This window comes from Panthera pardus, unplaced genomic scaffold (genome assembly GCF_024362965.1).
Source record: "Panthera pardus isolate Hobbes unplaced genomic scaffold, ASM2436296v1 HiC_scaffold_25, whole genome shotgun sequence".
Taxonomy (NCBI): Eukaryota; Metazoa; Chordata; class Mammalia; order Carnivora; family Felidae; genus Panthera; species Panthera pardus.
The window spans coordinates 18,994,834-19,008,908 of record NW_026526821.1 but is presented as its reverse complement, the minus strand read 5'-3'; the positions used below and the strand labels follow the sequence as shown (position 1 = coordinate 19,008,908).

Here is a 14,075-nt window from a genome sequence, read left to right as displayed (position 1 = left end):
TGTTTCTGGGACCCCTATTATTAACATAGCAAACTGCAATACTGGTAATGACTAAAATAAATAGTAATTCTAATTCCAAAATCACCTTATCATCAGTATTTGGATTTAATATGAAAATGTAAAGAGACAAAATATCTCTACTCAAGTTCTTAAATACTCACAGCAAACTATTTTTCTGTAAGTCTAACCCTGATGATCATGACGATAAAAAATAATTCCTGTTAAAAAAAAAGTTGGGTGGGATAAGAATAAGCACACCAGACCTGACTACTTGTCGCCATTTCTCCCACTGATTTGAAATATCATGCACACTTTTTTTAAACTGAATTTTTAATTGTTAGGTAAAATACCTTAAAATTGATATTTAAGATAAAATATCAGTATTAAATAAAATAGATGAAACTAAAACTACCTGTAATTTTGTATACCCTTCAACCTAGTCCAAATGTCTTAACACATATTTTAGTCATACAAGGCACATACTTGTGTTTCGTTTTTGTTTTTTTTAAGTTTACTTATTTATTTTGAGAGACAGAGACAGCACCAGTGGGGGAAGGGAAGAGAGAGATGGTGAGAGAGAATCCCAAGCAGGCTCCACGCTGTCAGCACAGAGCCCGACGTAGGGCTCAAACCCACAAACCACAAGACCATGACCTGAGCCAAAATCAAGAGTCAGACGCTCAACTGACTAAGCCACCCAGGTGCCCTGTGTTTCATTTTTTTTAAATTGAAGATTTCATCATAAACATTTTCATTAAGCTTCCTAATATTATTCAATAGTTGCCTAATAAGGTCCCACTATGAACTTAATCACCCTCCCTGCTACTGAACTGGCTTCCAGTGTCCCACTGTCACTGACAGTGAAATGACCTCTGGGCATAGATAGGATGTATTTTTTCTATCATCCTGAGGCTAAAGGCACAGAAATGGGTTTATCACCTCCACAAGTATCAACATTTCTAACATCCTCTATTACTGGCAAACATTTTAAAGCAAGTGCTTTACAATTCCAAATCAGGAAAACTAAGCATAATGCAATTCTGTACACAGTGAGCAAATCAGATTTCCAGAGAAGTCACTGGGGACATCAAATAGAATATCTGAAAGTGCAAGTTACATAAGAAAAACCAGGTGAACTGGACTCCGTCAAAATTCAAACCGGTTGTGCTTCAAAGGCTGCCAGCAAGATAGTGACAAAGACAACTCACAGAAGGGGAGAATTTATTTGCAAGTCCTCCATCTGATAAGGGGCTTGTATCCAGCATATACGAAGAACTCTTACAACTCAACAATAAAAAGACAACCCAATTAAAAATTGGCAAAGGATTTGAACAGACCTTCTTCCAAAGAAGATCTACAAATGGCCGATAAGCATTAAAAAGTGCTCAACATCATTAGTCTTCAGGGAAGTGAAAAACCAAAACCACAAGGAGATACCACATCCCCACTGGGATAGCTACAATCACAGTGACAAATAACACGTACAGGTGGAGATGGGGGGAAGTCAGAGCCTTCGTACATTGCTGGCAGGACATAAGATGCCACAGCCACTTTGTAGATTAGTTGGCAGTTCTTCGACTTCACGTTAAATACCGAGTTACCAGAAAACCCAGTAATTCCAGTGCTAGGTATATACACAGAAGTAAGAATATGTTCACACAAACACTCGCACACAAACACTCATGGCATCACCATCGCAATAGCCAAAAGGTGGAAACAATCTCAATGTGCACCAACAGATGGATGAATAAACAACATTTGGTACGTCTATGTAACTGGCTTATTATTATGCTGTAAAAAGGAACGAAGCACTGTTAAAATGCCCCAACACAGACAGAAACATGGTAACTGCAAGTAGGCAGCTCCAAAATGCCACATTATATGACCGCATTTGTAGGAAGTGCCCTGAAGAGGTAAATCCAAAGTGACAGAATGTAGAGTGGTGGTTGCCAAGGGCTGAGGGGAGAACGAGGAGTGACTGCTAACGCGTACGAGGTTTCTTTTGGGGTGATGAAATGTTCTAAGAACATGAAACGTTCTGAGATAGTTGTGATGATTGCAAAAAAACGTGAATATGCTGAAAACCACGAGAAGGACATCAAACCCAAGAGAGGTGGAGGATAGAAAGCTCTAGCACTCAGTTCTGTAGAAGAAGGGCATCATTCCCACTTATGAGGTCCCTATACAGGTGACATCATTTATCTGTGACACTTCCTGATTTACCTTGGTCCTCTTTTCTGTCCTGGGTAAAGATGAACAGCAGAGGTCGTGAACCTAAGGCTGGAGAGGAGGGAGAGAAGGAAGAGAATGCACAGCCACCAGCGAACAGCAGCCCCGGGGGCAAACGAAGAGACCATGTGCTCACCTGAAGGTGGCAGCCAGCAGAATTCAGGGGCAGGAAAGCACACAGCTCTGTCTACAGGGCGCAGGCACCCGAGACACTGCCATCACTGAGGTTTGGGATGGGGCTGGGCTTCACTGAGGAAGAGTTAAATTACGTTCCTGGCAATTTAGGCTGGGAGGTGGCCAACATAAAGATGGATTTGACTGGGGGACAAATACCCATGGCATTGAAAATTAAGTCTCAAAGTAGCCCCAAATTGTCATTCAAGTCAATGACCAAGGAGAGCAGTAACGATTCTGAGTGGGCCAGGGGTCAACGCTGAAGGTACCTGCAACGTAACGGTAGTGGGGGTAGAGTGGCCATACTTGCCAAAGTGTAGAGTGTTCGGTACTGCGGGAGGCATGTATATACACATCTTCTCAGTCCATTCCCACAACAAACCCTGGAGCAGGAACTACTATCATTCCCATTTTACAGACAAGAAAGGCAAGGCTCAGAGAAGACAGTAACCGCCTGAAGGGCACACAGCTGGGAAGCAGCAGAGACGGCCCAGGAACCTGGCAGTCTGGCTCCAGAGCCGGCAGCCTTAACCATTCCACACACACACATTGAGTAACCACAACATTGTTGGAATAAGGGGTGCGCAGGACTTTCAAAAATGCTGTTTCCCCCTCGATATTTATTAGGAAAAATTTTAAACATGCAACCAAGCTGAAGGAATTTTACAGTGAACACCCATGTGCTCACCAAGTGGATGCTTACCGTGGGGCTGTTTTTAGCAACATTACCTTACCTTTAGGTAAGTTGAGTTTGCTTACTTGTCATGCATTTTTAACAGGGCATCCAATAAAAGAGGTACTTAAAGGGTAAAGCCCCAATTATCTAAAAAAACATTCATCCACAAGACTTTCATGGACCAGCTCTGACAAACGAGGCTCTAATTACCACGTGGAACTCCTAACTCAAGCCCTGAGTGACACTGGTGGATATAAATGCAAGGTTTTAAGCTGCCAAAGAGCCACAGACAAGGTCCAGGTGACAACTGCATGCTCATCATTCTTTGTAGAATCTTTTCTATACTCTGTCTTGAAAATTCATCTTGTAATTTTTTTTTAATAAGAAAAGCATCTAACTTAAAAAAAATTTGTTTAATGTTTATTTATTTTGAGAGAGAGAGAGAGAGAGAGAAGAACAAGTGAGCAGGGGAGGGGCAGGGAGAGGAAGAGGTAGAGAGACGGGTGAGGAGGAAACATGAGCGGAGGAGGGGCAGAGAGAGAGGGAAAGAGAGGATCCCAAGCAGGCTCTGTGCTGTCAGCATGTAGCCCGATGCAGGGCTTGAACTCACGTACTGTGAGATCATGACCCGAACTGAAATCGAGAGTCGGATGCTTAACCCACTGAGCCACCCAGGCACCCCTAGCATATAACTTTTTGAAAAGTCTGTCTTTGGGAATTCAGAGCCGCTCAATTCACTAAATTAGCAAAGTTGCAGCTATTAATCGCTACATTTCAATACTACAAAATATCCATGTGGGGCTTGAAAAAAATGTTTATAGATCAAATTCTTAAAGTGTTTAACTTTACATTATAGATAAGAACTTTTTTTGTTGTTTTAATTCTGAGGAAGGAACTAGAAGCACAATGAGCTCAACAGGAGGACTCAACGTTTCGAAAGGCGACTCTCAGCAGACTCCTTCCAAGTCTGGCTGCCCTCCTAAACACACAGCCCACGACTTATCAGTAAGAACGGGAACCATGGGAGCAGCTGGCAGAGTTACAGAAACAGAACTTCACGGAGAGATCGTGGCATACTGCTCGTGGTTTTGAAAGATCAAACAGAGGACCACACAGGGGAAGAACCGGACTTCTATAATGAGGCTGGTTCGACAGATATGGGTATAGTCGAATATTTTACAGTGATCATCTTCCTATTTCGGGGGGCACAGTATGCTTTATTGAGACTGCCTGACGGGGCAGGGCTCCCCAAGCCCCTCCCCTTTTTTGGGTGTCTGTAGGGAAACTGTGTAGACGTTGGGGTCCTCGGTGCACGGGCCCCGGAGGTCATCTGACACACCAAGGACTGGGCTGCCTCCTACGACTGTAACAGTGATACCCACTCTTCCAACTTCGCATTCTCTTAAAAACCGCCATGGAACAGACCGCAAAGGCGGTCCTGTGGTATAACAGACGTTGTGTACATCTCAACTTTATCCAAGACAAAAACTTGCAGGTAGCCTTCTCTTTTTTTAAAAAAATTGTTAGCAATAGAGATTTACATTGAGATTTACCCTTTTTACTTCCTCTTTCAAATTATGCTCTTTATGTAGAAACTTCTCTCTCTCAGAAACAATGAACTGAAGTAAAATTCGTCCCTATTCACCCCAAAGACAGCTGGTGTTAACAACCTGGTGTCCATTTTTCAAATATGTTTTCTAGGCATAGATTATTATAACCACTTTTTAAACAACAAAATATGGAGTTGTATTTTACACCCCATTCTGCTCCTCGGTGTCTTCCGTGACAATGGGAAGAGTGGCAGAGTCCACAGTTTATATCATGCTTTTATTTTTTTTACGTGTATTTATTTTGAGAGGGACCGAGACAGCAAGAGTGGGGGAAGGGGAGAGAGACAGAGAGGGAGAGAGACAGAATCCCAAGCAGGCGCCGCACTGTCAGCACAGAGCCCGACGTGGGGCTCGAACCCACGAACAGTGAGATCATGACCCGAGCCAAAACCAAGAGTCAGATGCTTAACTGAGCCACCCACGCACCCCTCAGCTCGCTCTTTGAAATGATGTTCTAATTATGGGTGCATCATAATTTACTTAACCAATCCAGCTGTTAGCAGACATCTGCACATTTCTCTAGTTTTTAAGCTATTAGAGGCAATGGCTCAAAAACTGTCCCTGCATGTATTTTTGTGCTTTTGAGAATTTCTAAAATTCTGACTTTCTTATAAGAATTTCTTACTAGTAAAATATTGTTAGTAAAATACAAAGTTGTCCTCCAAATAGATATGATTTTCACTCTCGCCACCAGAGAACTAGAGTGCCCTCACTATCACTGCATATAGTTACTATTTCTAGTCTTTGCTAATTTGACACACAAAAAACTGGTCACGATTGTTTTAACTTGCATTTCTTTACAGGCATGGCTGAAAACCTTCTCACATATCATTGACATTTTGTAACAAATTCTTTTTGTCCATTGGTCTAGGGGATTTTGAGAGTCCTCCATATATATTTTTTTATTCCAGGATAGTTAACATATAGTGTGCTGTATTAGTTTCAGGGGTACAACATAGTGATTCAACAATCCCATATAGTACTCAGTGCTCATCATGACCGACAAGTGTACTCTTAATCCCCTTCAATAGTTTCCCCCATCCCGCCATCCACCTGCCCTCTGGTAACCATCAGTTTGTTCTCTCTAGGGAAGAGTCCATTTTTTGGTTTGTCTGTTATTTATTTTTTTTCCATTTCTTAAATTCCACATATGAGTGAAATCACAGGATATTTGTCTTTCTCAGACAGACTTATTTTGCTTAGCATTATAGAGAGTCCTCCATATATTAAGGAAATTGGCTCATAATCTGTCATAAATGAAGCTGTGGTTTATGCCAAGATTTCAAAGTGTCTTAAATATTAGAAAATTTCTTCAAAAAATTAATTTCATTAATTAATTAAAGGAGAAGAACCAAAACAGCATTTAATAAGATTATACTCTCAATTTTTTTTTAAGAGAGAGAGAGAGAATGAATGAATAAATGAATGAATCCTAAGCAGGCTCCACACTCAGCACGGAGCCCGATATGGGTTCAATCCCACAACCCTGGGATCCTGACCTGAGCCAAAATCAAGAGTCAGACGCTCAACTGACTGAGCCACCCAGGCTCTCTCAATTTTTTATTGTGGTAAAAACCACACACTATAAAATTTACCATCTCAACTACTTTGAAGTGTCCAGCACAGTAAACTATATGCACATTCTCGTGTATCCTATCTCCAGAACTCTCTTCATCTTGCAAAACTGAAACTGTATACCCACTGAACAACAATGGATCCCTTTTCCCCCCTCCCTAACCCCTGGAAACCATCATTCTACTTTCTGCTTCTGTGAGTCCAGCAAATTTAGATACCTCATAAAAGTAGAAGCATGCAGTATTTGTCTTTGTGTGACTGGCTTCTTTCACTTGGGATAATGTCCTCAAAGTTAATTCGTGTTATACCATGTGACAGGATTTCCTTCCTTTTTAAGGATGAATAGCATTCCATTGTACATATATGCCACATTTTATCCATTCATCTTTTGAAGAATATTTAGGATGCTTCCATGTTTGGCCTATTGTGAATAATGCTGTTGTGAACAAGGGTGTACAAATATCTCTCTGAACCCCGGCTTTTGATACTTTTGGATATATACCCCGAAGTAGGCTTGCTGGACATATGGTAATTCTATTTCTGATTTTCTAAGAAGCTTCATAATATTTTCCATAGCAGCTACACCATTTTACATTCCCACCAACAATGAATTTCTCCACATCCTCACCAACACTTGTTATTTTCTGTTTGTTTCTTTGTTTGTTTGTTTGTTTTAATGGTGACCACCCTAACGTGTATGAGGTAATACCTCATTTGGTTTGATTTGAATTTCCCTAATGATTAGTGATGCTGAACATCTTTGCATATACTTGTTGGTCATTTGTACAGTTTCTTTGGAGAAAAGTCTATTCAAGTGCTTGGTTCATTTTTCAATCAGGTTATTTGTTGTGTTATAGGATTTCTTTATATATTCTAGACACTAATCCTTATCAGATAAACACAGTTTGCAAGTATTTCCTCCTATTCCATAGGTCACCTTTTCAGTCTGTTAGATTGTTTCCTTTGAGGTGCAGAAATTTTTAAGTTTGATATAGTCAAATCTGATAGTCAAATTTGTCTATTTGTCTATAGTCATTGTCTATTTTCGCTTTTATTCTTGTGCTTTCCATGTCATATCCAAGAAATCATTATCAAACCAATGTCATGAAGCCCTCACCCCTATATTTTCTTCTTGAAGTTTTATAGTTTCAGCTTTTATGTTTAGATCTTTCATCTATTTTGAGTTAATTTTTGTATATGGTGTGAGGTAACGGTCCAACTTCATTCTTTTGCACGTGGAGATCCAGTTTTTCCTGTACCATTTGTTGAAGGGACTATCCTTTCTCCATTGTGCAGTAGCCTTGGCACACCTGTTGGAAATCATTTAACTACATATGCAAGAGTTTATTTCTGGGCTATTATTCTGTTCCATTGGTCTATGTCCATCTTTATGCCAGTACCATACCATTTTTCTTACTGTAGCTTTGTAATATATTTTGAAATTAGGATTTGTTAGGCCTCCAGCTTTGCTTTCTTTTCTCAAGACGTTTTGGCTATTCAGGGTCCTTTGAAATTCCATATGAATTTCAGGATTTTTCCCATTTCTGCAAAAAAAAAATGCCATTAGGATTTTAATAAAAATTGCATTGAATCTGTAGATTGGTTTGAGTAGTAAGGACATTTTAGCAACATTAAGTCTTTTAATCCATGAACATAAGATGTCCTTCTTTTTACTTGGGTCTTCTTTAGTCTCTTTTGATACTGTTTTGTAGTGTTTGGTGTATGAGTCTTTGGGCTCTCTAGTTATTTTGTTCTTTTGAGGCGACTGTAAATGAGTCTGTTTTCCTATTTAGATTTTTCACTTCTAGTATATAGAAACACAACCGATTTTTGTGTGTTGATTTTGTGTCCTGCAACTTTGCTGAATTCTTTTGTTATGACAGTTATTTTTGTGGAAGCTTAAGGATTTTCTACATATATGATCATATCATCTGTGAAGAGAGATAATTTGACTTCTTCCTTTCCAAGTTGGATGCCTTTATTTTTCTTGACTAATTGCTCTGCTAAGATTTCCGGTAGTATGTTGAAATAGAAGTGGTGTGAGTGGGCATCCTTGACTTGCTCCTGATCTTAAAGGAAAAGCTTTCAGTTTTTTACCATTAAGCATAATGTTAGCTGTGGACTTTTCATATATGGCCTTTATTATGTCGAGGTAATTACCTTCCATTCCTAGTTTTTGGAGTGTTATCATGAAAGATGTCTAATCTTATCAAGTGCTCTTTCTGCATCAATTGAGATAATCCTATGGTTTTGGTCCCTCAGTCTGTTAATGTGGTATATTACATTAATTTTCATATGTAGTACATTCCTTGGGTTCCAGGAATAAGCCCACTTGGTTATGGTATATAATCCTTTTAATGCGCTATTGAATTTGATTTACTAGTATTTTGTTAAGCACTTTTGTATCAACAGTAATCAGAAATATGGTCAGTAGCTTTTTTGTTATATCTTTGTTTCAGTATCAGGGTAATGCTTACCTCATAAAATGAGTTTGGAAGTGTTCCCTTCTTTTCAATTTTTGGAAGAGTTTGAGAAGGTTTGGTGTCATTTTTTTAAATGCTTGGTAGAAATCTCCAGTGAAGCTGTCTGGTCCTGGGCTTTTCTTTGTGGAGAGCTTTTTGATTACTGATTCAAGTCTCCTTACTAGTTAGAAGTCTGACCAGATCTTTAATAGTTCCTCATCATCTAGTCTTGGTAGGTTGTGTGTTTCCAGGAATGTATCCATTCTTTCTAGGTTACCCAATGTGTTGGCATATAATTGTTCCTAATAGTCTCCTGTGATCCTTTTAATTTTTGTGGCATCAGTTGTACTGTCTTCTCTTTCATCTCTGATTTTTGTCATTGGGTCTCCTCTCTTTTTTCTTAGTCTGGCTAAGGGCGTGCCAATTTGTTTTAAGGGTGTGCCAAAGTTTGTTGATCTTTTCAAAAAACCAACTCTGTTTCACTGGCTTCTATTGTTTTTCTATTCTGTTTTATTTTTGCTTTAATCTTTATTGTTCTCTTCCTTCTGCTAACTTTGGGATTAGTTTGTTCTTTTCCTAGTTCCTGGAGGTGCAGAGTGAGTTGTTGATTTGAGATCTTCCTTTTTTTAAATGTAGGCATTTACCACTATAAATGACCCTCTTAGTACTGCTTTTGCTGCATCCATAAGTTTTGGTATGTTATGTTTGTGTTTTCATTTGTTTCAAGATATTTTCCAGTTCCCCTTGTGATTTCTTTGACCCGTTGGTTGTTCAAGAGTGTGTTGTTTAGTTTCCACATATTTGTGGATTTTCCAGTTTTCTTTTTGCTAGTGATTTGTTTCATTTCATTTCATCTCATTTCCAACCACAAAGAAATGTGGTTGGAAAAGGCACTTGGTATAATTTCAATCTTTTAAAATTTGTTAGGGCTTTGTTTTACGTCCTAATATATGATCCATCCCAGAGAATGTTCCAGGTGCACTTGAGAAGAAGGCACATGCACATTCTGCTGTTGTTGAGTGGAGGGCTCTGTATGTGTCTCACAGGTCCAAATGGTCTCTACTATTGTTTAGGTCTAAACTCTCATTTTTTAAAAGATTTAGGAAATGAAGGAAAAAAAGAGGGAAACGTCCTGAGATAAAGGATTTCTACCAGAAACCACAACAAACATTACACCTAGTAGTGAAACACTCAACTCAGGAACAAGATAAGAATTCCCACTATCATTATTTAACATTGTAATGGGATCCTAGACAATAAGATGAGACAAACTGGTGTTATTTGCACATGAGTAAGAAAATCTCCTGAAAAACTGTTATAACTAATAAGAGGACTGGGTAAGAGGATGAGATAGGGGCTCCTAGGTGGCTCAGTCCGTTAAGCGCCCAACTCTTGATTTCGGCTCAGGTCATGATCTCATGGTCATGAGATCGAGCCCCACATTGGGCTCTGTGCTGATAGTGCAGAGCCTGCTTGGGATTCTCTCTCTCTGCCCCTCCTCTGCTTATGCTATCCCTCTCAAAACATAAATAAGCTTAAAAAAATGATGAGATACATTTGCAATACACACAAATCATTACATTTCCCCTACGCCAAAAATAATCCATTAGAGAAGGAAATGGGAGGGGGTGGTGGAGAGCCCATTCACATTAACAACCAAAACTGGAAAAGATCTCAGAATAAACCTTTGTAAAAACACGGGCAATATCTATATGGCAATAACTCCAAAACTCTAACAAGAACAAAAAAGAAGACCTAAATAAGTGGAGAGTCATAGTATATTCCTGGAGGCAAAGATTCAGAACTATGTAGATGTCAGTCCTCTGTAGATTAATCTCTAAATCCAGTACAATCACAATCACAATCAAAATGCCAGCAGGTAATGCAAGTACTGTAAAATGGGGACTAAAGTCTAGGTGATGAGGATGTGGGTGTTCACTATAAAATTAGTTCAATTTTTCTGTATGTCTGAAAGTTTTTATTAAAAAAATGTTTGAGGAATTGCCATCAAGATTCTTCATAGGATTTGACAAGCTAAATCTGAAATTCCTCTGGAAGGCAAAAAGCACAAAACAGCTTTAAGTTTTAAAACTATTTAGATGAACTTGCTTTACAAGACATCAAAACATATTTTTTTATGTTTATTTATTTATTTTTCAGAGCACGCACAAGCAGGGGAGGGGGAGAGAGAGAGAGAGAGAGAGAGAGAGAGAGAGAGAGAGATGGAGACACAGAATCCAAAGGAGGCTCTGACAGCACAGAGGCCGGTGTGCGGCTCACACCGCAAGATCATGACCTGAGCCAAAGCTGGCTGCTCAACCGACTAAGCCACCCAGGTGCCCAACATCAAAACATATTTAAAACTTGAGGGGTGCCTGGGTGGTTAAGCATCCAACTCTTAATTTTGGCTCTGGTCATGATCTCATGGTTCGTGAGATCGAGACCTACCTTGGACTCTGCACTGACTTCGGGGCCTGCCTGGGATTCTCTCTCTTCTCTCTCTCTCCCCCTCTCTCTCTCCGCCCCTCCCTCGCTCGCTCTCTCAAAAATAAACATTAAAAAAACATTTAAAGCTTGAGTAATTAGAATAGTGTATTATCAGCATAAGAAATGATAAATGGATGAACAGATCATCTAGATACACTTTGCATATATGGAATTTTCAGAGTATGAAAACAGTGCTATTTTTAAATCAGTTGGGAAAGTGAGGCAAATTAATAAGTATTAGAGCAACTAAGTTCAATCCTCACCAATATTTTAAAGAAAAATAATTTCCAGGTGAATTTAACAGAGAAATACAACAAACAAAATCACAAACATATTAGAAAAAATACAGTAAAAATCTTTTTAAGTTGTGCTGAAAATTTTTTCTGTGCAAGACTTAAAACCTAGCAACTGCAAAAGAAAAGGTTGATTGATTTGACTTCATAAATATGATAAATTTTGACTACTAAAGGAAACCATCAATAAGGCTTAGACATAAGTGACACACTGGGAGGAAATTTATAAGATGACGATAATGTTTACAATGTATATGACAAAAATACTAGAAAGGGGGCAAGGAAATGAACAAGCAAATTACCACAAGCTATTAACTAGAAAAGATGCTCAACCTCACTGGTAATTAGGGAAATGAAAATTAAATTAAAAATGAGGCTCGGGGCACCTAAGTGGCTCCTTCCATTGAGCATCTGACTTTGGCTCAGGTCATGTTCTCATGGTTCCTAAGTTTGGGCCTGCACTGGGCTCTGTGCTGACAGCTCAGAGCCTGGAGGCTGCTTTGGATTCTGCGTCTCCCTCTCCCTCTACCCCTCAGCCTCTCGTGCTCGCTCACTCTCTCTCTCTCTCTCTCTCAAAAATAACATTAAAAAAAAATTTTTTTTTAAATGAGGCTCTTCCTCCTTCTTCACAGATTGACAAAAATCAGAAAAACAGACTGTGTCATTTTCATGCAATAGGAGAGTATAAATTGGTGAAATTTGTATGGAGGTCAATTTAGCAATAGCCATCAAAACTTGAAAAGGCCTTTCCTTTTATCTAGCCATTTCACTCTGAAAAGCCCACATAATCTGATGAGGTACAAAAATACACGCACATGATCGCAAAGATCTCAATCAGGTTATCCACTGCATCGTTTCGTAGTAGCAACAACGTCCATTAGTCGGGTGGTGATGAAACACACAATAGAGCTGGCACTAGGAAATGAAACGCAGCCATTTAAAAAGGTTAAGACCCATGGGTACTGATGGGAATACATCTCTAAGACATATTTAAATAATAATATATAATGTGCTGCAAAATATGTTTCATTTTTTAAAGAACAATCTTTGTAGACTTATATTTGCTTGAATAGAAACAGAATTTAAAAGAACAAATACTGATCCATTGAATAGTGAGGGATTTTATTAGGACAGACAGGAACATTTACCTTTTTTTTGTAACTTTGTGCTTTCTATATCGTTTGAATTTGTTACAGTCATGTGTTGCTTTTTAAATATTTATTTTTGAGAGAGCGCAAGTGGCGGCGGGGGTGGGGGGGGGGGGGAGAGGGGAACAGAGGATCCCAAGCAGGCTTCATGCTGACAGGCTGACAGCAGTGAGCCTGATGTGGGGCTCGAACTCACGAACCGTGAGATTATGACCTGAGCTAAAGTCACTCAACCGACTGAGCCACCAGGTGCCCAATGTATTGCTTTTAATTAAAAAATATCAGTAAATATTAAAACAGGTAAAATTAATAGTGCCAGTGAGCAGTACACCCTGCTAATGGAGAGGCCAGCATATGGGGCGGTTGTTAGTCGCTCACATAGAGCAGGGAGGTTCGATGTGACATGAACCATCTGCGCAGGAGGGGTGCCCAGGCTTTGTCAACATGGAGCCCCTAAGTGGTATCACTATCTTGTCATTTACTTGGTAAGCCTGACTTGTGGAGGTCATTTGCCTGGAACAATACATGATAACTGCTGTGGCCTGGACTAGGGAGGTGGAGGGATGGTGACCACTCACGGTTCTTAATCCATCAATGAATCTGACCACTTCAAAGAACGCTTGACACCCTGAAATCCATAAGAGCACAAATGGAGGCAGAATCCTTGCAGAATTTTGATACTTAAAAAGAGCCCTACTTACAAACATCCTAAATATCACATATTTGCGTGGAGTTGCACACAGTAGCTCAAAAAAATCAGTGAACCCCTTAAGCACCCGAAGCGTGTCAACAAGTTGTATTGGAGCCAGATGTGCGAACAAAACAAAACAAGAAACCCAGCAGGTTCTCATATGAATTCAGTCAGGGCTATAAGTGATCGAACGTGTGGATACCTTTCAGGATCACTGTTCAGCATGAGTCAAGTGATCCCAGCAGTGGGGATCAGTGGCTGGTGCTGTGAACCACTGCCAGAAGCTCCGAACTGAATCAATAGGTTCCATCTGAAGAGACTTCTGCAGTCTAAGATAACACCACACACAAGAGGATCAATTTGCACCGATGGCGCCACCGCTATGCTAGAAAGAAAGGCCAAGAAATTTCCATGACCAACTAGGAAACTGGATTTACTTCCATGTTATCACTCAAAGTGCTTCACAGCCTGCAAAGTACTTTCATTTCTTTTGATCCATCCCCCTAACCTTCCAAGTCGCCGGTGGTTATTGTCCCTTCCCCCATCTTCGCATTGAGGTGACGTGACAAAGTCACACAGCAGATCTGCGGATGAGCCTGATATTCTGACTAAATCCCATGTTGTTTTTTAGACCATATTCACTCTGAATACCAACTGAATAATAAACCCACTACCTTTAATTATTTTTACATTATTTACATTATGAATTCTATTATTTTGAGCCTACTTA

At 39.6% G+C, this 14,075-nt stretch overlaps 1 protein-coding gene across 10 annotated transcripts in view; it reads right to left on the bottom strand.

Annotated features, from left to right (window-relative positions):
* ZHX3 (zinc fingers and homeoboxes 3) overlaps window positions 1–14,075 on the bottom strand; it is a 123,405-nt gene that overhangs the window by 6,296 nt on the left and 103,034 nt on the right. Inside the window, exon 3 of one of the 10 annotated variants that reach the window (XM_053890246.1) lies at window positions 13,548–13,730. The exons of the other annotated variants lie outside the window; for them this stretch is intronic. The gene's annotated coding sequence lies outside the window, so the exon portion shown is untranslated. The remainder of the gene's footprint in view (window positions 1–13,547; window positions 13,731–14,075) is intronic. 10 annotated transcript variants of the gene reach the window in all.